Here is a 26,803-nt window from a genome sequence, read left to right as displayed (position 1 = left end):
TCCCTTTACCCTCTGAAGGTTGGCAAAAGATTAACTGGCAAAGGGCAGATTAATAGAAATGGCATGCACATTTATTAATGTGCATGAGGGTGAACCGAGTGATTACCCCAACCCTCCAATGGGGTACAAAAGCTTATACAGCCTTTCTTATAAGGGAAGGGGGAGATTGGGAATATGGGTAATTCTGTTGAGGGGCAATAAATGATTACTAGGGAGAATGAATGCCGATCTTGTGGAACAGAGATTAACTTGTATTAATAAATGGTTCTCTGTGGAAATGAATGAGACTTAAAGACAAATTATCTTGTTACAAGGTCTGTTCAGCTGTGGTTACATTCTTTAGTTGTTTTTTTTTTCTTCAACAGATAATGAGATAACAGGGAGGGTAACGAAAAACAACTGCTCACCTTGGTGGGCTTATCAGATCTTTATGTAGCTATGGGAAAAGTCTCTTCCTATTTACCTCACAATGACAGAAATCTTTCCAGCTTTGGCTTCCCTGTTTAAGTTGGGGAGCCCAACTTTCATGAGATCCTCACAAGGGTTCTGATACTACATTAGAAAGAGCAGGTCCAATCTCATTTGCCCTCAACCTTAAGGAACAGCTAATTCACAAGCGCATTCATAGCACCAGGCTGATCAAATAAAGGCTTGGGAGGGAGGGGCAGAAGCAGAGAATTCGCCTACCCACTCATTTTTCTCCAATATGAGTGCCCTAATCCAATCTCCCAACTATGATATCATTATTTTTAATATTGTTCCTTCCTTCTAATGATTCTGAAAATTTAAGAAAAACCTTTGTGTATCAAAAAACTATTCAAGAATAATACGCTAGATCAATGTATTCTTTTTTTTTTCTTTTTTTGAGACAGAGTCTCGCTTTGTTGGCTGGGCTAGAGTGCCGTGGCGTCAGCCTAGCTCACAGCAACCTCACACTCCTGCGCTCAAGCAACCCTCCTGCCTCAGCCTCCTGAGTAGCTGGGACTACAGGACTATAGGACTACAGGCACATGACACCACACCTGGCTAATTTTTTCTATTTTTAGTAGAGTCAGGATCTTGCTCTTGCTCCGGCTGGTCTCAAACTCCTGACCTCAAGCAATCCTCCCTCCTGGAGTGCACCCGGTCCATTGTATTCTTTATAAAATCCTTTTCCCATCTTTTTCTCATTCAGCCAGTCCTTCAATCAGTCCTGTGAGTTTGGCAATATCACACCATTTTCCCCTAAACATACATTAACAAAGACTGTGAGATCTGCAGAAGCAAAAGGGAGAAATTTATTTTCTAAAAAGAAACAATCTGCACATTGGGGAGACACAGCCTTTGGTGTAAAATGAAAGTATGCTCTGAGGAGGGGTTGGGCATAGGAGATCATAAAGGCAAAGCCCACAGGGCAGGGCAGGGGTGTCAGGGAACTGAGGAATAGAGTCTTGATTGCATGACCTTTAAGCTCCAACCACCAGTCTCTCTTGTCTGGTTCCAGGTGGTCAGTCAGTGCCAGGTGGTCTGTTGGTAGCCAATTGGGGGATTTTCAGCTGCAGCCTGTCTATGTGTTAGGTAGCCAGTGAGGAACCCCCAGCTATCCTAGGGACAAAGGCAGGCACCTTGCCTTGGTGCAGTCTTGAGCAATTGCCACACCTGGGGAAGAAGGACAAGGGCAGGCACCCTGTCTTGGAGCTGCCCCATCTTGACCCTGACCGGAGCAATTGCCTCACCTGGGGGAAAGGAGTGCCCTGCCATTCTGCAAAAGAATGTAGGGAATCCCCAGCCCATGGGCCAATAAGATATGGAAAGTGACCTAGAGTAACCTAAGGCTAATTATCATGTCATTAACTGTCCATCAAAGTTGTTCCATGGTAACATTTGAATCACAAGGAAGGCCCAATCCAGACAGCATAAAACAGGACCCCAGACCATAACCAAAGCCTCTTGCTACCATTTGTGGTCCGTGGTGAATGTATCTTGCTCGTGCTCTACAAACCTATCTTGCTCTCCCTCAATAAACCTCGTTTTCATGGTTACCTTCTTTCGGTGAATCTGGTCATTCTTCAGCTGAGAGCACACCAAGAACCAAGTGCAAGATTGTTGACCCGACATAGGAACTGACACCAGGAACTGGTTTGGTTTGATCCTGACGGCTCCCACACCCAGCCATGGCCGCCAGGCTCTGTTTTCACTTGGAGCACCTCAGTTAGCCGCAGGGAGTTGATTTTGTCTGGCGGTCTGGGACATATTGAACATAGACAAACCCAAAAATATGATACACAGACAAAACATATTTAAAGTATTCGTAAGATGTGAGCAACAAATAATCAATAAGGGATCAAACTAGGAGAAATAATAAGCCATCTGATGAAAACGTACATGTCCTTTCATAATATCAATAGGGTTGATATTAACTGGCTTACTGTTATAGATATTTTCACTAAGTAGGTGTAGGAAAACTTTTTATGCTTTCAGATTTTCTTCAAAGGTTACAGAGGCACAATTAAACCATATTAAAGTTTAACCTTCTCTCCTTTAATACTTTCTCCAAGTACCTATTAATGCAGATAGTATATTTTAATTAATAAGCATTGTATGTGGAAAGAAATATACTTCAAACAGAAAAGACAGCTATCAATGATCAGGAAGGTCTAGAATAACTCCTCACAGGAAAATGAATGAATGAATGAATAAATGAATGAATGAGCAAGGTGAAGTCTGGAAGCAATTAACCAATCAATATATTTTTTTTTAATTGGGGCCTGTGATGTCTTAGAAACTGATAGGTGCTAAAGAATGCACAAGAGTGTAATAGACTTTTCCAGACCTCGGGAATAAAAAGAAAAAAAAAGTAGCAGTGATATGTTGCACCAGATTAAAAATTGATAGCACTTTGGTGAATTTAAAAGTGCCCTGAAGTAGAAATCTGGAGTCAGTCACAAGTCAGATGGATGACCTAACAGTCAACAACTCCCAGGCTTTTACTTTTTAGTAAAATAGGACTAATCATAGCTGTCTTGCATCTAACACAGGGTTTTCTGTGCATATCAAATAAAATATTCTACACCAATTTTTTTTCTAACTTTCAACGTAAAAAATTTTTGAAGTTTATTTAGATATACTGATTGTTTTTAGCCATCTTCTTGGTGATTCATAAGTAATGTGAGAAACTGAAATAAGTTAATTGGGGTTACCATTTTCAAAGCAGGAAAGATAGAAATTCTTCTTTGGGACCCAAGAAGCAGTTACATGAGTATAGCTCTAGGACAAATGCGTTGATGTAGGCAGCTAGGAGGACAGGCCACCAGATCAGCAGGAGAGAGAGTTTTGTAGTCTGAGAAATGTGTATGCATTTTAAGTATAAAGGTGACTGAAATGCATAAGAGTGAAATCTTTTGTAGAAGGACACTTAATGGTATGTGAGGGATTATAGATTTTTATAAAGTTGTTCTATAAAAGTAACATTAAATGTGGGGGGTTATTAAAAATTACTCTGTTGGTTAAAATGATACTATAGTGGTTTCTGTAACACTATAAATCCTCAAATTTTAGGAAATTATTATAATAAAAGTCTCTTCATTCCTAATCTAGAGTGTGTTGGGAGATGTGGAGAAAGCAACATCAAATGTCCATTCAGAAACTGACCTGACAGGGAGCTGCCATCTTGATCCCAAGGTTTCCAAGGTTATTCAGGGTGTCAACACCAGTCAACCAACTGGGGAAAAAATAGATAAATGACTGCGTGAAAATTTTATTTTAAAAATTAAATTTTATTCTGTGTATGTATGGGAGGAGGAGTTTTAAATATTATAAAAGTGGATTATACCATTCCTACCCATAATCCATCGGCAAGAATGTAGTCACATGGACACATGAAAAAGCAGATGAAAAACAGGGTATATAGTTGTGTGCCCAAAATGTAAGGAAATGTAAACTGTCTTTCCTTTTACACTCTGTCCTTATTTTTCCCAAGCAGCTTTCATTTTTTGTTCTAATACAGGTCGCACTCAAGGGAGACAGCCCCACTTCCCACCTACTCACAACTGGCTCTCGTCTACATGTGGCTTTTTGAGCTCTGGAGACCTGTAAATTAAAAAGACAATTTATCTGAAACCCGCCCCTGAGAAACAAATACATAACAGAGAAGGGGTGATATGACAACAATAAAAACTCCAATTCACGAAAGGAGAGAAGGGGGGTATCCTGCCATCCGTGGTCTGTATGAAATCATGCTGGGTGAGCGTTTGACGGGCAGAGCGCAGCCCCCAGCCCAGTCTGGGGGGCATGGAAATGCCTTGGCGAGATCACAGGTCTGCTCTCTGTGAGGACCGTCTTTGGACATGGACCTCCTGGCCCTGGCTCCGCTAGCTGGAAAGATTTCACTCATGGATCAGCCACAGCGGCTGTAACAGAAACCGGGAGGGTACTGGAGACGGCGCTTTCCTTGGAGGCTATAACTTTGGCAGCCAACTTCCTCTTGGGAAATTTTAGGATCAGAAGAGTCAAATGTTAAAAGGCTTTCTTTTGTAGTTTGAGATGACACTTTCTTTGACAAAAAAAAAATTCCCTCAAAAAGAAATATTCTTTTAATATTTGTTTTCAGTCAGTTCCAGGTGCCTTCCATAGTCCTCAGTCTTCCTCATTTAGCCACTTTCTTGTCTCCATTACTTTCTTGTTCAATTTAATAGAGGTAATCTAGAGATTACCGGCCTGAGTCTGATCTTTATTGCAAAACTGAGTCAAAGGAAACCCTTTGTTCAAAATAGTTTTAAATTCTATTTATATTGTTGGAGTCTGGGAGCTAATCTATTCTGGTCTCAAACACCTGCACTTTCTCTATTCTCTTTCATTTCTACTTGCAAATAGGGCAATTATCACTTGAGGCCTCCTCATTCTTCTAATACCTTGCTAAATGCAAGTAATAGCCTTTAGTACTTAGTACTAACCTCTGTTTTCCAATCTCTTCAGCTAGAGCTGGGGCTTAGTGGGCATATGGTCTGCCTTATGATCTATTACAGAAGCCATTTGAACATTTGTTTCCCTACTGCATAGCAGATATCTCCATTATTCCAATGTCAGTATCCTTGTAGCTCATTGCCTCACCAACAATGAGACCATTTAAGGATATTTAATATAGTATCCTATTTCTGACAACAACTTTGCTATTAAGTTAAAGCTAGATGCTATAATAAGAAAAGTTTGTATCTTGATCAGGTAAAATTTGACAGGAGTGGAGAGAAGAATAGCTGAACACATTCTAGAATAAGCCATTGGATTCAAAATAAAATGAATTTTGGCCAAGCACATTGGCTCCCACCTGTAATCCCAGCAGTTTGGGAGATCAAGGTGGGAGGATTGCTCAAAGCCAAGACTTTACACAGTGAGACCCCATCTCCACCAAAAAATTAAAACTTAGCTGGGGATGATGGCACATGCCTGCAGCCCTAGCTACTCAGGAGGCTGAGGCAGGAGGATTGTGTGAGCTCAGGAATTCGAGGTTACAGTGAGCTGTGATTGGGAGAGCCGGAGTGATGAGGAGGCAGCGAGTTTATAATCAATACATGTGTTCATCTGTCACATACGCACACGTGATCACTGACCATGACAAAACCAGGGGAGGGTGAACTGTAAAGAACCTCCCAGTCTCAGGCCTGGCAAGGTGGCTTATGCCTGTAATCCTAGCACTCTGGGAGGCCGAGGTGGGCGGATCGTTTGAGCTCAGTAGTTCCAGTAGTTCGAGATCAGCCTGAACAAGAATGAGACACTGTTTCTACCAAAAATAGAAAAAATTATCTGGGCATGGTGGCACATGCCTATAGTCCCAGTTCCTTGGGAGGCTGAGGCAGGAGGATTGCTTGAGCCCAGGAGTTTGAGGTTGCTGTGAGCTAGGCTGACCCCACAGCACTCTAGCCTGGGCAACAGAGTAAGACTCTGTCTCAATAAATAAATAAATAAAATGAAAAGAACCTCCCAGTCTCGTTTCAGTTAGTTTAACATCAGGCAAATCTCCCTGACAATGTAAAATACTCTTCACATTGTGTTTTAATAATTTTAAATGTTCAGGATCAAATAAATTCCTTTATATTTTCCCAAGCCAGAAACAAATTATTCCTTAAAAAGTGGTTTCTCCTCATAAAGGCAGGAAAGACAAAGAGATCAATATTCTAATCTTGATCCATGTCTCTGAATATGACTTATAAAAAAAAATTAACCTATTTGAAGACATTGAGTCATTATTTTCAGTTTTATTAGATGTTGTAAAGGCATTGTGGTTATGTTTTCAAAAGATTCCACTAGTGATAGATACTGAAATAATTAAGGATAAAATAATATGGTACCTGGGATTAGCTTCAAAATAATCCCTGGGGAAGGAGGAAGTTGGGTAGACACTTAGAGGAAGCAAGGCTGGCCATCGCTAAAGCTTGTTCAAGGTTAATGGGTGTATAGGGGTTGATTATGTTAATCTTTCAATTTTGTTATATGTTTTAATATTTCTATAACAAAAATTAAAGCAAAATTCACTCAGAGTCAATGTGTATAACCATAAGCATTCTATAAACCAGTTTTTTTCTTTTTCTCTCTCCATTGCTGTCTGTCACCATGTGCCAGATGGAATAACGATCAATCCACATAGCAATCTATGTTAGGGTCATTGCAAACTGAGTGTTTTCTTGGTGATAACAATAATAAAATGGTAACAATGAAAGTAGAACCAAGCAGCAATGTTTTCTTAGTTCTGGTTTGACAACCATGAACATCATTAGTTACTACTTCAGTAATCCTTCACAGCTGCAACTTAATCAGTGTTTGATTGGATAAGTGGGAGAATGTGCATGTACATCCGGGGCCAGAAATATTGGCAGGGGACATCTTAGAATTCTGCCCACCATACTTAGCAATCTATGATTTTTCAAGTCCTGCAGATAATTCTAAGCATGCTAAATGTTAAGAACCAAAGCTCTAGCACTTAGTCCTCCTTTTAATATGAGCAACTGTTCTAAGTTGCCTAGTACTTTCTCAGTGTCAGCACTGAAAGACAGGCAACCAGGAAAACCCCTTAGTCCAGGACAAACCAAATACTTTTCATCCCTTGTCCATCCTAACAATACCTTCTCATCATATTATTATTATTATTATTTTACGAGATGACAAAATACTTTTTCTCAGTGGCTCACAGATGTGTCTACATATTTCCTACTCTAGAGATATTTTCCATAATTGGTCATAGAATTCTCTTAAGTTAGCATACGAAGGTAGATAACATGAGATAGAGCTGGAACTAAAACGTAGCATCCTTGTAAAGCAAATTTCCCTTCTATAGTCTACTAATTTTAGAAACTGTCTCAAAATGTAATTATTAATAATATTCCATTTCCAAAGTAAACAAATAAGTGAATGAATGAAGTATACATGCAACTGTAATTGCTTGATTGCTAAATAAACGATTACAATCTACTAAATGTCAACCTGTTATGTTTCTACTAAAATATTGCAGAGATTTTGATAGTTGCTTTGTCAGATACTCAAACTGGGAAAAGCCCTACCTTTTGAAATTTTAAGAGAAAAAGAAATTTGGCATATCCAGCACTAGCAATTAATGTTTTTACCTAGGTGACCACATTAATTTGCTCTCTTGTTGTTGACAAAAGGAAGTTGCATAGTCATGCCTGGCTTCGGGGGCAAGAGAGGTATCATTCCAGGTGCCATAGTGTGTACGCATCCGTGCGGGTCTCTGTGTCAGTGTGTGTGGGAGAGAGGAGAGCACTGAAAAAGTGTACGTAATGTCTGTATGTAAGAGTTTTAGTTTTTCTCTGTCAGAAAAACTAAAACTCATGACACTTGCCTTTTTTTAGAATGTCAGAAGAAAAATAAAAGAAAGCAGTTCAAGCAAGGGGGACTGATTTCTGCTCACACATAATCAATAACTGAAACTCAGAAGTTTGGACAGTTCAGGTGTGGCTATCAAATTTGGTAGAAATGAGCCAACGATATAAATATTTATTTCATTTTGTCAAATGGTACCTAAAATGGTAGTGCCTTTAAGATTAGTATCTGCCCAACAGTTAAATTTTAATTAAAGAACTAAAATTATTTCAATCTAGGTGAAATTTGGAATGCTACTTATGTTTATAACTTGGAGGAAAAAGGTACAGATATAGAACCTTCTAAAAACAACTAGAACCTGTTTTTATCTCCCTTACTTGATCCAAATTCAAGAGCATAATGGCTGAGACCCAGTGTGGGTCATACTGAAAGGAAGTGAAGGGAAAGGTTCTAATGGTAAACAAGAGAGATGAAGTCTGTATACTTCTATTAAATAGGCATGAAGCCTAGAAAATCAGTTTAATCAGACTCTGAGAATATTAGAGGAGGTATTTGGTTTGATTTAGGAAAGAGTTTAAAGTCAACCTATTCCTTTAGTGAGAAAAAAATTCTCTCACTCTATTGAATTCTTAGAAAAACTAAGTTTTTTATTATTATATTAATATCTATACCATGTTATTTTTAATATGGTTATTGAATTAGAAGCACTTAACAGAATGAAAAATATGTGGGCCTAGCCATCATTACAGATGATGATGATTTTTTTAATAATGTATACTGTAAATGTGAGATGAAAGGAAACCTTGAATTCTTAAATTTCAAGAATGATGTCAAATTTTACATTTGTGGGGGAGTATTTGAGAAATACTTAGGAAAATGTGTATATGCATAAAGGTCTCTTCATTTACATCTACCTATCTATCCTCTATCTATCAAATCTTTCATGATAGCTCTGTTCTTTCTTTCTTTCTTTCTTTCTTTCTTTCTTTCTTTCTTTCTTTCTTTCTTTCTTTCTTTCTTTCTTTCCTTAGGGAGAAGGCTTGCGCTGATATACATTTTGAACATTTTGGTATGTTGACTTTGAACTGCAAATTAACCTGAAGCTTACAAGAAAATTTGGTCTATTTTCTAATCTGCCAGTTACACGTCACCAAGAATCATATAACTCCTAGTCTACTTTGAACAAACAGCATAGCTTATTTTGGGATTAGGAACATCCGTGACATCAAGAAAGTATCTGTACTTTGAGCCAGTCCCCATATTATGTAACTATCTTTGAAATCTGCAGTTCTTTGTTAGGATTTGTGAAATAAAAAGAAAAGAAGTTAGAAAAAGTCCATCTGGAAGAAGTACAAATGCAGTTTGTAAGGATTTTCTATGAAGAGAAGAAGTAAAGACAAAAAATTAGAACATCTCCAGAGAGAAGATGGGCTGGGCGTAGTGACCACCAGCACCTTCTTGGAGGCATCTGGGGAATGTATCAAATGCAAAGAAGCCAGAGAAGGACATTACAGAAGAAGTTACATATCATTCACTCCTTCTTCCAAAGTAAATAAAGGGGAGGCCAGATAAGATATGGAAGTCAGTTTAGGTAGGATTTTAATGACTTGGAATTTATAAGTGCATTGGGATTCATTAATTCCTCTTCACCTGAACCACAGTCGGGACTTTGCCCAGGTTGGGAGGTAGCAGCATTTTCTTTCCCAATCTGTGCATAATAATAGAGGAAGTATATAAACTCTGGGTAATGTATTAAAAGGAATTTAATGTGAACAATAAAAGGTTCAGGCTATTTTCTTCCTGAAGTCATTCACTTTGTTCTCTCTGCCCTTGATAAAAAAAAAAAAAAAACAGAATTCATCATGTTTGCAATTGTTACAATATTGTCAGAATTAGGCACTATATACTAAAACCCCGTTATAAGTCTCTCAGCAGGTTCTAGAATTTTCATAATTTCTTTTAAAAGCCAAGAATAGATTCTCAAAATGGTGACTGATCTTGAATTATATTAAACATTAAATCATTTAAAATATGATTTTCAAATGGTTTGTAGGTGGCTACATATATATGCCACATCTCTGTTCATATAAATTCTTGACTATTTTTAATTAATTTTATGGTACAGTTTTATTCTTGTGGTAACTTATAAAGTATTCTCAGAAGATCCTGAAGGTAAAGATTCTTTAATATTAAAATACTGTATAAATTAACATTTAAAATCTAATTTTATCATATAACATTAACACATCTGTAGTATTTTGTAGTGCAGATGTCTTTTTCTTTTAGTGGGTATATATGTAGCATTTTACAGATATAACCTATTTAACCTTGAATATAAACATCTTTTTTTGAGAAAGATGTTAATCATCATACTGGCAAATTATCAGTTTAGTATTGAAAGTTACATTACCAAATTTTAATAATTCTTATAGTTTCTTCCAGATGAAACTCAATGAAAGCATAATTTCTTGAATTCTTTTAGATACAGGCAATGTATAAATCATGCATGTTTAATGAAATTAATTACAGGTATAGAGTGTCTTGTGTTCCCTTCTTACATCCATTACTGTGCCTAGGGTTATCACTGATAATCAGTAGAAGAAAAAATACAAAGGTGCAAAACAAAGGCAAAACAAACATTCTGTATTTCATTCATTTTCCCTCCTTAACAGAAGAAAATTGCATGTTGTGAAATACTGGCCTTTAACTTTCCCTAGAAATCTCAGAACCTCGAATGTCTATAAAGAGTAGAGAGGCGAAGGGAGGTGAAGGGGTGAAAAATAGCATGACATGTTCAGACAATTTATTTCCTGAGACTAGAGACAGAAGACCAAGTAAGATAGCTATGTATTGCTTTGATTTATTTTGCTAAATGCCTATCACTGTCCATTGTGGTCATGGCATAATTATTATTGAAATTTAAGGAAAAGATAAGAAGTTGATTGGACAGCCTAAACCCTTGTGCACACTTTATTCTTATGAAGATTATCCTAACATAAGTGGCAGCTATTGCCATGAATAGTCTCCTGTTCTTTCATTTATTTTCTTTGTTTTTTTTTTGAAATCCCTTCCTCCTTTGATTGGCCATTGGGGTTGCTTATAAACATACCTTGATAAAAGCTGGAATGTACATGTTGTTTTGTTACAACTCTATAAATGCTTCAAAAAGTTCAATGTTGATTTCATGATGCGTTTTCAACTATTTAGATGATGTTTAACAGTTGCTCTGATATTTTCTCTAGAAATAAATTGAATACAGGAAGAATAAAAGAACAAGTTCCAGCTTTTGGGGGTCTGTATTAGCCAGGGCTCTCCAGAGAAACAGAACCCATAGGATGCATGGGATATGTGTGTGTGCGTGCACACATGCACTCACACTCATGCAGAAAGAGATTTATTTTCAGAAGCTGACTCATGCAATTGTAACTCATCACAATGCTTGGTGAATTACAAAATCTAATGGGAGAGGACATTATACTCAAGAAAGAGCTGTATTTTCAGGCCAAAGGCAGTCTGCTATAGAACTAGGAAGAGCCAGTGTGGTGTTGGAGGGGAGAGAGAGAGAGGAGAGAGAGGAGAGAGAGGAGAGAGAGAGAGAGAGAGAGAGAGAGAGAGAGAGAGAGAGAGAGAGAGAGAGAGAGAGAGAGAGAGAGAGAGAGAGAGAGAGAGAGAGAGAGAGAGAGAGAGAGAGAGAGAGAGAGAGAGAGAGAGAGAGAGAGAGAGAGAGAGAGAGAGAGAGACCAGCCTTTTGTTCTATTCAGGACTTCAGTGGATTGGATGAGGCCTACGCACATTATGATGGGCAATCTGCTTTACTCACAATCCACCTATTTATATGTAAAACTCAACCTCACAGAAATATCCAGAATAATACTGGACCACATATCTGGGCACCGTGTTCAAAACAAGCTGATCCATAAGATTAATAATCTTGCTTGAGGGATGGTCATGCTTGGGGCCCGGACTTGTGGGGGGAAGAGGGGCAAGGGCATTATTTGAAACCTTAAAATTTGTACTCCCATAATATGCTGAAATAAAAAGAAATACTAATCAAAGATTCCATCCTGATACTGCAACTGTAACCAATAAAATACTATGAGCTGATGCTATCCCTGAAATTTAAGGATTATCTGAGAAAATAGGAAAATTTTGAGTGAGGAACTTTACTGGAACATTTCCCTTGGACTGTCTGATGAAAATAGCTACGTGGGATATGGTGCATCTAGACATGAGGGGGCTCCTGCTAATCCCTTTCTTTGTGATTTCTGTGTTTCAGTGCATGAAAAAATATTAATGTTTCCTGTTGAACTAATAACTAGTAACAGTGAAAGTCTGTTTTATCATCCTATGATTCAAGGAGTTACACATCAGAGAAATACAGAGTGATGTCACTAGCTCAGAGAAGATAAAATATGAACCCAAGTACATTGGGGGAATCAGAGTCTGAGCCCAGAAAATTTGAATGGATCATTGATATGAGCCACTAGGAGACATCTTGCTTCCAAAGTGATGAAAAAATCAGGATCCGATGCCTTTCCAGAATGATTTTATTCAGAGACATGATGAATCTCTGTTCCATCTAATGCCTGCCCCTGGCATGTGTCCAATCCCATAAGTAGATTTGTCTGTGGGCTCCCTGGGTAGATCCATGCTTCTGTCCAGGCCAATAATGACAATACCAGGAGGGAATACCTAAGATGAAGTTTCTGAAATGACCTATCATTAATTTATATATCCTGAACAGATCATTTAATCGAAAGTCTGAAGTGTCTAGATTAAATTCTCTGCCATGAGACAGGTTCAAAGTCAAAAATGAAAGTCATTTCCAGAAATACAGTTTCAAAATGGCATCTCTGCATTTCATTGACTCTAAAATGTTTGGAATATTCTAGTCATTACATAAATATAATATCCCAGCCAATTTAGCTTAAGTAATACAGTAAATTCATATTTCTTTTGTTTTCTTTCTTTCTTTTTTTTATTTTTTATTTTTGGGAAGAAAAAAATTAGGAGATGCTACATCATTTAAAAACCAGAAATTAAGTACATCCAGATCATATTGAGACTTAATCTGAAAGGCAAGGACCAAGACAGTTACCCCATGAGAGCTATGGAGTTGCTCATCAGAGCATTTTGTTCAGTATTTGATTCATTTTCCTGTCTCAACAATAGAAGAGGTGCTCTGTTTGGCTTCTGATGCATAACTGACTGAATCTTCAATGTGCTCATTCCAAATTCCTGGCCCTCACTCAGGTCAGTTGTCCACCATGGTCCCATCAGCTGTGATCATATAAATAAATTTATTACGCACAAATATGGCCCCAGGCCCATCCCTTCTGAGGGGCTGTGGATGAGGGGAGATTATCTTAGAAGGGTCACATGATCGTTAATAACTATCATCTCAAGATTAAGTGCTTAAAATATTCATTTTGTCTTTCTAAAAATCATGCAAACAATTTTCAATAGTTCTTAAATTTCATTCAAAACATATTCATGATGAGTTAATAAATTTTTATTTCAAAATTGATTATCATTATGCTAAATTTGTCTTCTTTTTAAACAGATCAAAAAAATCCCACATTTGCTTAACTTTCATAGATAAAGCTCATGGTTAATGATTCATGGTTAATGAATGCACAGAATTAATTTTCACTACAAAATTTAAAACCATAGTTATTGGCTTTTTACAGAGTTTGAGGATTAATCTTGTTCCTAATTCACTAAAAACCATACACACATCTGTACTTCCACACATATTGGAAGTTTTTCACTCAGTGATTGCATACCAGAATTTGGAAATTGGTATTCATATCACACAGGAACAGTGTTGAACCTTAAATCACATTACTTCTTCAGGTGACATCTTATAACATTGAATGATGGCATAATTTTCCTATCAGGGTTTCTTCAGTCTTAGGACTCTGACTTTTTCCTCTTGGTTTAAATGACACAATTACAGCAAGGACAAATTTAGTGATTTGCTCTTTTGGTAACATCTTCTCTAAATAAGAACATCTGTTTTACAGTCACTTCCTGTTTATAGGGTAAGCTATTGTAGTTAAATTTCAAAATGTCAAACTCAATCAAAAATACTGATCTGTTTCAATGTGCAAGTGAAATGGCTAATGTGTATAAGGACTCAATATAATCTAGTGGCAAGAATACCCTGCTGGGAATAGGGAGGACTGTTTTCTATTCCCAATTCTCTCATGAATTATTGGTCTTGTCTACAAAAGGATAAAAAGTTATTCCAAGGACAAACAGGCTAATGAACATAGAGAAGAACCTAGTGTCTGCATGGGACAATCTGATGGCTCTGACAAAGTATTTATGTTCTCAATTAAGGTTATACTAGTTTCTTATTTTGAACATGACTGAATTTCCTACGAGGTCTTTAAGTGTTTGTGACATTTGTGACATTAGCCTAAACATAAACCGGGGCTGACTCGGTAGCATATTGCAGAGGAACTGGTGCTCTGCGAGTTATCACTGACAGGCCCAGGGGCCAGCTTCAGGGTATCTGAGTGCCAGGTGGGCTAAGGGATGTTTTGGGGGCAAACAAAATGCAAGAGAATACTGAAAAAAAAATATATATAATACCTATAAATTTTCTCGGATGCTGTAAAATTGCCTCTTAAAATTTTCAGCAGTAGGAATCTAAAACTCTTAATAAGTCCATGTACTTTCCCCTTTATAGTTGTTCAGAATGAATGATTCTAGAACTACTTTGTTAGTAGTAGTACAATATAGCCATCTATATATTAGCTATTGGATAGCATAATTCTAGATGAGCAAAAGTATCAGTTGGCCAATCTGAGCAAATTTTACTGCCAGCTGTGCAGTCATCGTCACAATGTGTGCATTTCACTCTGCGAGCAGCGCATGTGAGTCTTGCTTGAGGAACAGCTGTGAACTGCCAAAGCATATAAATTGTGAGTGAAATTTGACTCAAATGATTACTTAGAAGTATGACTAAAATCTCTAAATTTCTAAGGGTGTTTAAGTGGGAGAGATTTGGAGCAGCAAAGTAAAACAAAAATAGAAATAAAAAACAAAACAACAACAAACAAACAAGCAGAAACGATGGAAAGCTTTTCTCAAATGTATTTAGGAAATGGAAAAAGAATAAACAATTTTTCCTCTCCATTAGCTTTTCCTCAATCCTAGCCAGTTGTTATTGAGCATAATCAACAGATTTAAAGTTGACATTCAAGTTGACAAAAAGGACATTAAACCTAAAATTACGGGAAGAACATTTGATAGTCAGAAATCGTCCTTTCTGGTCCAGTCCCTGATCTGTCAATTACCTCAAAGTGCAGGGAGCAACCCTTCCTTTTCCTGTTTTAACTCTTTAGCAGATTGCCCCAGCTAAAGATTGCTTCGCTCCATCTTCTTAATAAGGACCACACCAACAAATTCCCTTAAACTCACTATGATGCCAGACTCTTCCCCATACTTTCCCCCTTATAACCAAGTGTGCAGGGAAAACTATCTTAGAATTACTCAAGTTAGTGCTTTTTTTGTTTGTTTTATTTTATTTCATTTCATATAAGGTGAGGCTTGCTATTATTTATTGTGATGAGAAACTTGTGTGTTCCAGATATTAAGAATGATTGGTTTACTTTAAAGGGCAAGTATAGGATGAGGCAGGAATTGCCATTTTAATCCAAGATCCTTTGTGCTTAGGTATTGCAATTAAGTAAGACATCATGATAGTTAGTTGTCATCTTGAGGGAGTAAGAGAGGGAAAGTTAGGGCAGAAAAAATGTATTCAAATCCTATATGTCAAATTTTTATGTGGGGGGAAAAAAAACTATTCCATTGTGAAAGGAAATCTGCAAGAGAGAAAGGAAACACGATTCTGGGTTTGGTACAAACCTGCATCTTTTTGTTACTTGGACAAGTGATACCAGTGAGTAAGCCAAGACTCCTGGCAGACTGGAGCCCTTGGGGCGGGAGGAGCATGCAGCCCAGGTACCATCACTGCACTTTAATGGGACATTTGAGGCTTGCCGCTAACAGCTGTAATTACTGCCACCCCTATTATTGCCTTCACTCTTTCCCTATTTTCTTTCCAAGAAACAATGACCTCCAGCATGCCCCAGATGAGAGAAGAAAGGCCACACCACAGAACTTCCCTCACATTCAGAAAATAATGGGCTGCAATGGCATACCAAAATACAGAAGATACCATCTATAAGTTCCACTAGCTTTGTGGATTCTGGTGCACAAAAAGGACAGAGGGTCCCATGTTTGCTGCTGTAGGGCAGGTAGGTGCCTTGAGGGTCAGTATTCAGGGGATCACGGAGGACAGTGCTTCTCAAACTGTATAGTGCTTACATGCTACCTGGAGATCTTGGTAAAACATAGATTATGACATCGTAGATCTGGGTGGAGACGGACATGTTGCATTTATAAAAAATTCCCAGGGAGTGCGGCAACTGCTGCTCTTTTGAGCAGAAGAGGCCAGGACACAAGATTTCCATCCTAATTGGGGTTGGGGGGAGGTTTAAAGGGATACTCCAGTTATGTGATCTTTATATGTAACTCTGATTATTCTTTCCATTATATGATTTATTATTTCTTTTTTATTATCTTTTTCTGTCATCTCAAATCCATTATATGATTTAAAACCACAATCAATAGGCTTAAATTCCATTCTTTAAAGAATTAAAAAAACAAAATTGAAAAACAAACCTCTGCATTAAGCCAATTCCAGTCTTGTTAAACTTAATGTCCCACGTTTTATAAAAATACTTTTCAATACCCCATTTCCTATTCTGAAATAAATTTCATAAATAATATAATGTACAGACACACAGTTTTAAAAATATCAGTATCATAGCATAATTGTAATACAAAGAAAAATCAAAGGAAAGCATTGTATTATAAAATGATGATAATTTTAATATATAAATTTTTAGGCACAATTTTAGAATCAGACATAATGATGTAGCCAAATGCTTGCACTTATAGAAGAATTATTAATATATTGTGGCAGCTACCATCTAGACTAACACAATGTGTTTTACCAGAAATATAAGCAGCAGCATTGCTGTTGATGACATAGTTTTCCCAAAAGGAACAGTCTTTTTTTTTCCATTTTTCAGGTATTTGCATTTCTGGAAAATTCAGAGTATAAAAGAACCATGCCCAAAATAGATTGCATTTACATAAAAAACAGAGTTAGTTTCTTGGCTCAGGTATGTATAAATAAGTTTTCACCTATGTTAATGACCTCTAGGGCTTGCAACTCAAAATGTATTTTGAGAACCAGCGACACAGGTCTCACCTGAGAGCTGGTCAGAACTTGCAATTTAATGAGATGATCAGGTGATGTATAAACACATTAATATTTGAGAAGCATGGCCTAAAGATTTTTAGGGCATTCGTTCAAAAGTAAAGCCAGACAAATGATAAGTCTTTGTTACAAGGACACCGTCATGTTGTTGCAGAAAATCTGGGCTCCCTGGCTGCTCAGTAGAGGCCAATAACTCCCATACGTCTCTGTCCTAACAACCAGAAACCCTCTACAGGGTGTTGTACTTCCTTTTTGAGAACCATATTAATTGTGTGTAGAGAGAATTGTCACAATCCTAACTTCTGTTAATGAATTACCCAAATCTTTTTTTTTTCCTATATGGAATGCTGTAACACTATACATCTCTTAATACCATTTGGAGCAGGGGGTTGGCTATGAAATATAAATGAGATGAAACACAAATCTCAAAAAATTATTTGAATGAAGAGAAATAAAATCATTTACCTGAGTAAATAAAATATAGTTATAAAATTATAAAACTATAAAATACAGAGTATATTAAAGTAATTTTTCAGGTTAGTGAAATATTATGTTGAATTGCTAGAAATTACTAAATTACTAATTAACTTATCCAATAACTTGTCTTACCAATGCAAAGTCTATAAAATATCTAATAAGACATCAATGACAGCCCTATTTGGTGGCTGACATACAATGCCTGCCTACAAGAACCAGGCAGGAATTTAAAATGAGGAAAAAGAAATATGCAGTTTTAGTGTCAAGGTACAATTTTGAAATTCCAGCCTAAGAAAGTAGCATTCCTCAGCTTTTTAAAATTTTGCATGCTAGAATGTGGGCCTAGGAAATCCCAGAACACCTAACATTTAATTAAAGTAAAAAATCTAGATTTATTCCACATTTATTCCATTTCTGATGGTTAAGATCTTAGCAACTAATTCATTTTTTAAAAACTGAATGAGATGATACTTTACCCAAACAAATCAAGCAGGGAGAGTCTAAGAACTTTTTGGTAATTTTGTCAATTTAACACAATATGGTACTTTTTATAAAATTAATTGAGAAATATATGGTGAAAGAGACTGTATTAATTTGGTGGCTGCATGTCTATGCTATTAAGAACATGTACATATTTGAACAATAGATTAATGATATGCTCTCACTACTAAGAAAGGCACTCTAATATAATCATATATATGAGAATCATATAATAATTCTAATTTTTAAAATAAATCATGCTTTCATATTGAGTAAAATGTTAATCAGTGGATGCTGAGAAACCTCTTCCCTCAAAGTTCTAGTGTTTTGAATAGGAAAGAAGTTTCTAGAAATTTTTGAATTCTATTTTCTATTACACATTATGAAGAAGTTGCAAAAAAAATTATGTTTGCTTTATGTCTCCATTATATGAGGGTAAGGTAAAGTAAATTATCAACTTGACATATTGAGCAATCCAGAAGTAAAATAGAAGTAATTCTATAAGAAAATTAGATTGAAATAAGAAGCACAATATGAGTTTCTTGAAGGCAAAGACTCAAGTGCACTGGGAAGATATACACTCATACGCATTTTCCAAAATTATATCTCACATGATTCCATCAACTGTGCTGATGCTTCAAAAGCTATATACATTGTTCTTAAGGTCCTTAACCGAATGATTATATCTTTGAAATCTCAAAATTTTAAGGACTTGAAAACTATCATGGCCTATAGTATTTAATCAATAAATAATCCTCTAACAAACAGCACTATAGTCCATCAATTTTGATTTCTTTTTGGCTGAAATGTGTTATATTTAAATAATCTCCAAACTATCTCATTATATTTTTAATTTCTCTCTTAGGGCTTAAGGCATTTTGTAAAACTTTGCTTTTTGAACATGTGGAATTTAGAAAAACACAGGGTTTACTTTCTTACCAATATAAATAATCCAAAGTATAAATATAGAATATTTTTAAGATAAATAAATATTTTAATAAAAATAACAGTAACACATTTTCACATATATATTAATAAAATGTTCAATTCTTATGATTTATTATTATAAATGAAATTATTTCCATATAAAGATGAAAAAGAGCACAAAATAGTTTAAAAATAACTATGAATAACATGCAAAATACTTTTGATAATCATATATTTTTAAAAATTGTCATCTCTACTCATTTTATATAGAAGAGCAAATATTAAGGATATATAAATGCATGTATATAATGTATGTATGAACAAAGCTTATGCATTTTAAAACCCCCATGTTTCAAAGAAATCAGTAAAATAAATGTTGTACTATGTATTTGCAAGTTTTCTTAATTATTTCAACAATTACTTATTAAGCATCTACTATGGGCCAGGTACTCTTCTAGGATTATAAAGATGGAAATTGATAAAGTTAGGACTTCTAAGTAGTGGAATATGGAGATTTTCGTTTGTTCAAATATACAATCCTTGAAATAATTCCTCAAAGATACAGGAAAATTGAAGAGCATTATTTCTTTTTGAAGTGTAGATTCGACAGGAAAGTTGAGAGAAAAAGAGTGAGGGGAAGAGTACAGAAGATGTCCATTGCAGCATTAATTACAATAGCAAAGAAATACAATCAGCCTAAGTGTCTGTTGATAGAGGTGTGACTAAGGAAATTAAACAGCTGGCCCTTGAACAGTAGAGATACGGGTTGCAGTGAGTTCACTTATGATATACATGGATTTTTTCCAACCAACTGTGGATGGAAAATGCAGTATGACTAGAATGTAAAACCCAGGTTTTTTTTGAGAGCTGACTTTTGTATAGGGGATTTCTGCAGGGCTGGCTGGGGGACCTGAGCATCCACGGATTTTAGTGTAGGCGGGGGTTCCTGGAACCAATCCTCCGTGTATACAGAGGGACAACTATTAATATATGTAACAGAATATTTTTTGGCCTTAAAAGAAGAGATCCTGCCATTTGTGACAGCATGGAGGAACCTGGAAGAGAAATGCTAAGTGAAATAAGTCACACTCACAAAGAAAAATATTGCAAGACCTCACTTGTATGTGAAATTTGAAAAAGTCAAATACGTAGAAGCAGAGAGGAGAACAGTGGTTACCGGAGGTGGGGAGGTGGAGAAAATGGGGAGATGCTGGTCAAAGGGTACAAAGTTGCAGTTACATAGGATGAATAAATCTAGAGATCCTATGCACAGCGTTATGACTACAGCTAGTAATATTAACTGTATACTGGAGATTTGCTCAGAGAGTAGATTTCAGATGTTCTCACTACACACACACATACACACACACACACCACACAGGGTAACTGTGCGAGGAGGTGGATATGCTAATTTGCTTGAGTGTAGTAATCATTTTACTATGTTTCTGTATATTAAAAAACCATGTTGTACACCTTAAATATATGCAATTCTTATTAAAATAAAACATAGTTTCACAACATGAAATGAAGTATCCCAGAATGCTGACAGCCTGAGTAGAAAAACTGGGTCTCATCTCAGACTCTTAGCCTGACTCAGACACTTGGGGGTGAGGGTTTGGGCAGAATAGGAGTGCCTATGAGTATGCTGATAGAGCTACCACAAGAGATATGCCTAGTACATATGAACAGACACACAACTATGTCTGGGAACACATTTTTAATGCCATTAGTTCAGTAATAGTCCGGGTATCTATAAATTAAGAATTCAGTGTGAAAACTTTCTTGACAGTGTCTCTGTTTTCTATAAAGAAACAAAAATTTGGGTGCACATTATTAAAAATATAATTATGCAGAAGCAGTGCTCTATTTGATAACATCATTAGAAGTGCTGACTTATTTAATCTTTTATGTCCAACAGATAACTTTGGGCCTGGCACATAACAGGTGTTCCATGAACGTCTGATAAATAAATAAATGAATGAATTTAAAAAAGTGTATAATTAAATATTGTCTGCTTGGATATCAAGCATACCTAAAATTTCAGACTTTGTTTTTTATAATAACTTATATGTAGTGTATCTGGTTTATGTAAAACAGCAGTTGTATTGAATATCTTTTGTACATCAAGATTAATTTTGAATTCAACACTGCATTTACATTGCATTGTAAGTTCATACAAAATTTGTTTGCTTGCTGTTACTAGAAAGCAGACAAGAATGAACCATGTTTAGAAACCTCACACTTTAAAAGTACAAGAACATAAAAATTAGAAAGTTAAGTCAGCTGAAAATAATAATGTGATTGCTATCATAGCAGAGCTATTATGAACAGTGGAAACACTAAACTTTATAATCTCTTACTTAAAAGATAGCCATAGGCGAATTATGCCATAACTTTAAATGCAAATTACTCAAGGTTTTACAAAAAAACTACTTGAACTAATTAAAAATGAAGTAGCATTATTTCTACCTACCAAGAAAAAATATCTGAACAATATTTGGAAGGGAGTTACATATGTGAAAGAGAACACAACACACTGGTTCACTTAACAATAATTGTAAGATTTCTGATCTGTGAGGAATATGAGAGAGAAATATTCTAACCCCTCATTAAATATGTAAGAAAACTGACATTTAAGTAACTTGTGCAAAATCTAAATAGCTATTTTTAAAACAAATCCAGTACTAAAAAGTAGGTTTCCTTACTTCCAATCACGTATTTCCATTGCATTTCTGTTTTGCAGACATACACATGTACTAAGACCAAAGTGGCAAAGATATTCTCCTGACCTTTTCACCTAGAAGAATTCTTGTCTTTTTTCTCAGTAAAATTAGAAATGATTGCATGATTTATAAATATTCATCCCTGCCTCCAGAGCACCTGTATCATGTAAAGTTGTTAAATTCTAGACACTAAAGTACCCTCCTTCTGAGCAGTTTCAAAGGGAGATGAGGTTGCTGAGCTGCCTGTGATGTGAGAAGGTGGTTGTATCCAAAATGAGACGCAGAGTTGGATCTGCTTGAAGAAGTAAGTTTTGGAGAACTTTTATCTGTCTCACCTTCTACTAGTATGACCTTCCCTATTTATAAAATATCTTAAAATCATTTTGAAATTAAAATTATCAAAAGGCAAAAGGTGTCTACCATTACGGCAAAAGAGAACATTAACAATTTCAATTTTTTCATGAAATTTCTTCATGAAATATGAATCATGAAGCATTTAACACAAAATATGCTGTATTTAAAAGAAGAAAAAATCCAATTGGAAGGGCTAATTGTCCAATATTCTTAGAGGAAGTGTATCTTGATTAAGACAAGGCATGGGTTATAGAGAAAATATTCTATCCATTGAAATCAAGCAGAGCATCCTCAAAATTTAAACTAGAATGGGTTACAGCACTATAAATGTTACATATATATGTTTTAAAGAATTAGGGCACAATTTATTTTCTATTTTTTCATAATTAGACAGGGGTATACTTTAGGCTGGTCTCTTTCCATATAGATGAATGATAGAGAAAGAAGTCCTGGCCTCCTCATAGGGGCCGTCACCGTGACCTGTATGTAAGCTCACAGCCTAGCAGCAGAATTGGAAAACTGCGAGGCACATGCCATTTCCAGACTTTGTGTCATATATCTACACTGCAGTGGTCAGTGGAGCTACTCAAGGGCTTGCATATTTATCCAGTCATCAGTGTCAGAGTGGGTAGTGAGTGATACTGCATTCAGAAAACCCTTTTCTATAACCCCAACTCAGAAGACATTGAAGATTGTTTCAGTCAGTCAATGTATTGGAGTTCTCCAAAGAAACAGAACCAATAGCATGTATCCAAACAACAGGATGATGGATACTAGGAGACTTTGGTGCTGGGATGTGAACTAACTTGTTCAAAGTTGCACAGCTAGTAAGTCATAAAGCTAAGATGCAAACCTCTTCAACCTGGCTGCAGAACCCATGCTCCTAAGCACTACACAAGACTGCCTCGCACTATGTACTTCTGAGCCATGCAATGACATGGGTATTGCAGGAAGTAGACACAGGAATCTATTGAAGGATGAAATCACCACCAAGAACAGATAATGACAGACTCAAACTACCAGGACCTGAAGCTCAGGATTTCTAGGCCTTATTCAGAATAGAAATAGACTTTGAGAAATTACTTTGAGAAACAGAAATTACTTTGAGAGGTACGCTGCTCTACTAATCCAAGACTAGAGGAACAAGAATTCATTATTAATTTGTGGGGAGGGGTGGGGCACACAATAACACCAATGAGAGAAACTTGATTGTGGTTATTTTGTGTAAGATATTGATTTAGCGCTAACTCTGATTGTTTTTAATGTTCTATTTTCTTATAGCTGGATGATGACATGCCTTTTTCTTTCTTCTTGCTCTAACCTTAAACTTCAAATTAACAGACTATAAACTCTGAAACTAAAATACATACCCTCTGTTTAAAGAGTCTCATGGTGACTCTGTTTCAGTGGTAGCTATTTCAGATACTTTAGACCATGATACTGTAATAGCATGAATTTGTCCCCCCTTTGGCCTATTTTACTCATCAATACAGAAGTCATTAATCAGCAAAGATAAACTTTTTTAGTGTAGTGAACAAATCTAGGGCCATTAGAAGTGCTGTAAATGTAAAGACAGTCAGGTAACTTCTATCTAGAGATTGCATTAGAAATCCATGGCAGCATTTTGTATGTATGGCTTCCTTTAACCCAGCCTTAGTTTTTGAGAAGTCAGCTTAGCAACATATTTTATAATATCAGTGAAAACTATCTCAAACTAAATCTTCAAATAGTGTAGGGCCTCTATGGAGAAAATTTAAAAACTGTATGGAAAGACATTAAAGTCTAATTAGGTACAGATACTGTGGACATGAAGAGTAAGATTAATATTTAAGATACTAATTTCCCCAAATACATCTATAAATTATATATGATTCCATTAAATCCCCAATAATTCTCCACAACTGAAATGGACAATCCCATTGAAACATCTATTTATATCTATATCTATCTATCTATACATATATATGTATATATTTCTATTTATGTAAAAGCAAAGGACAAAAAAGAGGTAAGGCACTTTTGCAAAAGAACAAGCATGAGTGTGAATGTCTGTGTGTATAAGGGTATGTGCATAGATACTAGCCTCTCGATGTGCCAAGTTTAAAAAGTGAAATAAGACATAATGGTATTGGTGTAAGTGTAAATGAATAGATCAATGGAATAGGAAAGAGCCCAGAAACAGGTCCACATATATATGGAAATCTAATATATGATAGATAGGCATTGGAGATCAATGGAGAAATAGTGGATTTCTCAATAAGTGGTACTGAAATAATAGATAATAAACATGGCAAAAATGAAAATGAAATAATACATGAGACTCTTGACATGCTGTGTTTTCCAAAAATTACCACCTCAATATTGCTGGTCACATATGCATTTCCAGAAAATTAGCACTCTTCTTTAAGAGGTAAATTCTAAATGTAAATACTAAAAATATAGACATTTTCTTATATAACTACAGTATAATGATCAAAATCAAGAAATTAGCATTGATAACAATAGTGCTATTTTAATGTACTCACTTTTTTATAAATTGAGCTAATAATTGGCTTTATAAGTTTTTTTCAATTTTATGGTCTAGAATCCAATCATGTTTCAACATGTGTCACATAATTGCCATGCTTTGTTAGTATCCTTTAATCTGAAATAGTTCCCAAGTCTTGATTTGTCTTTTATAAGATTGGTATTGTTCAAGAGTACAGAGCTGTTACTTTATAGAATGCTCCTAAATTCATGTTTGTCTGATGTTTTGATGATTAAATTCATATTTTACATTTTTAGAAGAATGCCACAAAAGTGGCTTAGCCACCCGTTCAGTATATAAAAAGGTACTTTGATGTTGATATGTTTCATTGCTGGTTAACTTTGATCACTTTGATGTTAACTTTGATCATTTAGTTAAGGTGGAATCTGCCAGATTTTTTCTCACTGAACAGTTACTAATATTCCCTTTGTAATTAATAAGTATTCTGCAGGAAGATATTTTGAGATAAAATAAATATCATGTTCTTATCTGACATTGACCCATGAAGTATTCCAGAAAACTGACTCTTCCTTGAATCAAGCATTGCATGATTGCCAAATGGTGATTATCTAACCCCCTTATTCTTTCTGCTTTGTTAGTTGCATTCTACTATAAGGAAGACATTTCTCTTTTTCTCATTTGTTTATTTATTCAGTTATTTATATTATTATACATGAATGGATAGTTATTTTTAAATGGTCATAATCTTATCCATCCCAGATTTGGCCAGTAAGGGCTCCTTTCTGCTGGTTTCTATATCCTTGACAAGCGCCGTCATGGCAATTCCTTACATTCTGGCCCAACTTTCCAGCTTATTTGTACCCAGCCCCAATCTTAAAAACAGCCATTTCTCCAAAGAACCCAGGTTCTTTTTTAGCAGAGAAGTGAAGATCTGGGTGCCAGGTGTTTTCATCCATTTTAAAATAGCAAGTTACAGAAACCTCGGATGTGCCCTCATTGCTTTTCAGTTAATATTAATGTTAATAATTAGATTTCTTTTCTTTTTACTAGATTTTTTTTTTCTTTTCTATGCACACATTCAAATGAAATGTGATTTCTTGCACTTTTAGATGGAAGTTCCTGTGCAAAGCCAGGGTGGCTTCCTTAGCTACCGGATTACCCCTCTTCTTGTAACAAGGAATATTAAATATTACGGTCTTTCAGTATAACCTCCTGCACAACTCTGAAATCTCTCTCCTCTGGATCCTTTTCACTACCAAAGCTTCTTTCATCGTTACTCCAATTGTTCTGCTCCAACTCTGCTAAATTTAGAGGTAACCTGTAGTTATCCACCCCCATTCATACCTCCAGTGGTTTATTCTCTCCTTTTGAATCTTTATTTGGTATTTCTGAAGCCCTTAAGAACTTGGAGGATGCCAGAACCTGCTGATCTTTAATAAAACCTTTGAGGACCTCAGTTTCTTTGTTTGTTTGTTTTATATTAACTCACAAATTGACGACAGTGGAGCCTTTTGCAGTGTCATCAGTGTTTTTGTTTCAGATCTGCTGCTGAGAATTCAATGCAGAGTAGGAGGTTCTCATTTTGAAAAAAAAAATACTACTTCATGATTTGGGAGCTTCAGCACTGGTTGGACTTTCGAACTTCTCCTTTTCCTTTTCTGCACAACCTCTGCAAACCCTGTAGGTACTGTCCGCTACACACACACCCCTCCTAGTGGTTTGACTGCCTATTCACATCCTGTGGTCTCTGGGCACACCTAGTCTAATGGAAGATGTCTTTGGGAACTTTTCTTTGGCTATTTTAGCTTCCTGCTTGTTTTTTGAGAAGATGTCAGAAGAGTCAAAAGCTATGCTACCACCTGGATAGTATTCTATCACAATTACTGGTTGAAATATTTCAACTGCACTTACAGTGAATTTTGAAATTTACATACATGCATATTTACTATGCATGTTTATATATTTTAGTTGTTTATATATTTTAATTTCCAGTTTCTTTGGAAAATTTTGTGAAATAAAGCCATTGACATCATGTTGGAATATTTTAAATTACATTAAGTGAAAATAGTACTGAGTAACGTGAAAATAAGACAAATGATGTTTTTCATTTCATTCTATTCTATCATCGAATATACCTAGGTGCTAAGATTGTTTCCTCATAATGCTATAACAATGAGCTTATTTATTCAGACTAATCAAACATCTGAGCAGGAGAGTATAATATCTCAGTACAATATCAGTAGA

The 26,803-nt window shown here is 35.9% G+C and overlaps 1 long non-coding RNA gene across 3 annotated transcripts in view; it reads right to left on the bottom strand.

Moving 5' to 3' along the window:
• Positions 1 to 1,255: 1,255 nt before the first annotated feature.
• LOC142876411 (uncharacterized) overlaps positions 1,256 to 26,803 on the bottom strand; it is an 86,604-nt gene continuing 61,056 nt past the window's right edge. The window contains exons 4-7 of one of the 3 annotated variants that reach the window (XR_012923311.1): positions 4,027 to 4,068; positions 3,631 to 3,700; positions 2,023 to 2,223; positions 1,256 to 1,638 (exon numbers count right to left, since the gene is read on the bottom strand). This is a non-coding gene — a long non-coding RNA (uncharacterized LOC142876411). The remainder of the gene's footprint in view (positions 1,639 to 2,022; positions 2,224 to 3,630; positions 3,701 to 4,026; positions 4,069 to 26,803) is intronic. The other 2 variants (XR_012923310.1, XR_012923312.1) reach the window with 2 other exon arrangements.

Source organism: Microcebus murinus, chromosome 15 (genome assembly GCF_040939455.1).
Source record: "Microcebus murinus isolate Inina chromosome 15, M.murinus_Inina_mat1.0, whole genome shotgun sequence".
Classification (NCBI taxonomy): domain Eukaryota; kingdom Metazoa; phylum Chordata; class Mammalia; order Primates; family Cheirogaleidae; genus Microcebus; species Microcebus murinus.
Note: the sequence above shows the minus strand (reverse complement) of the source record. Positions and strands in the feature narration are given on the sequence as shown.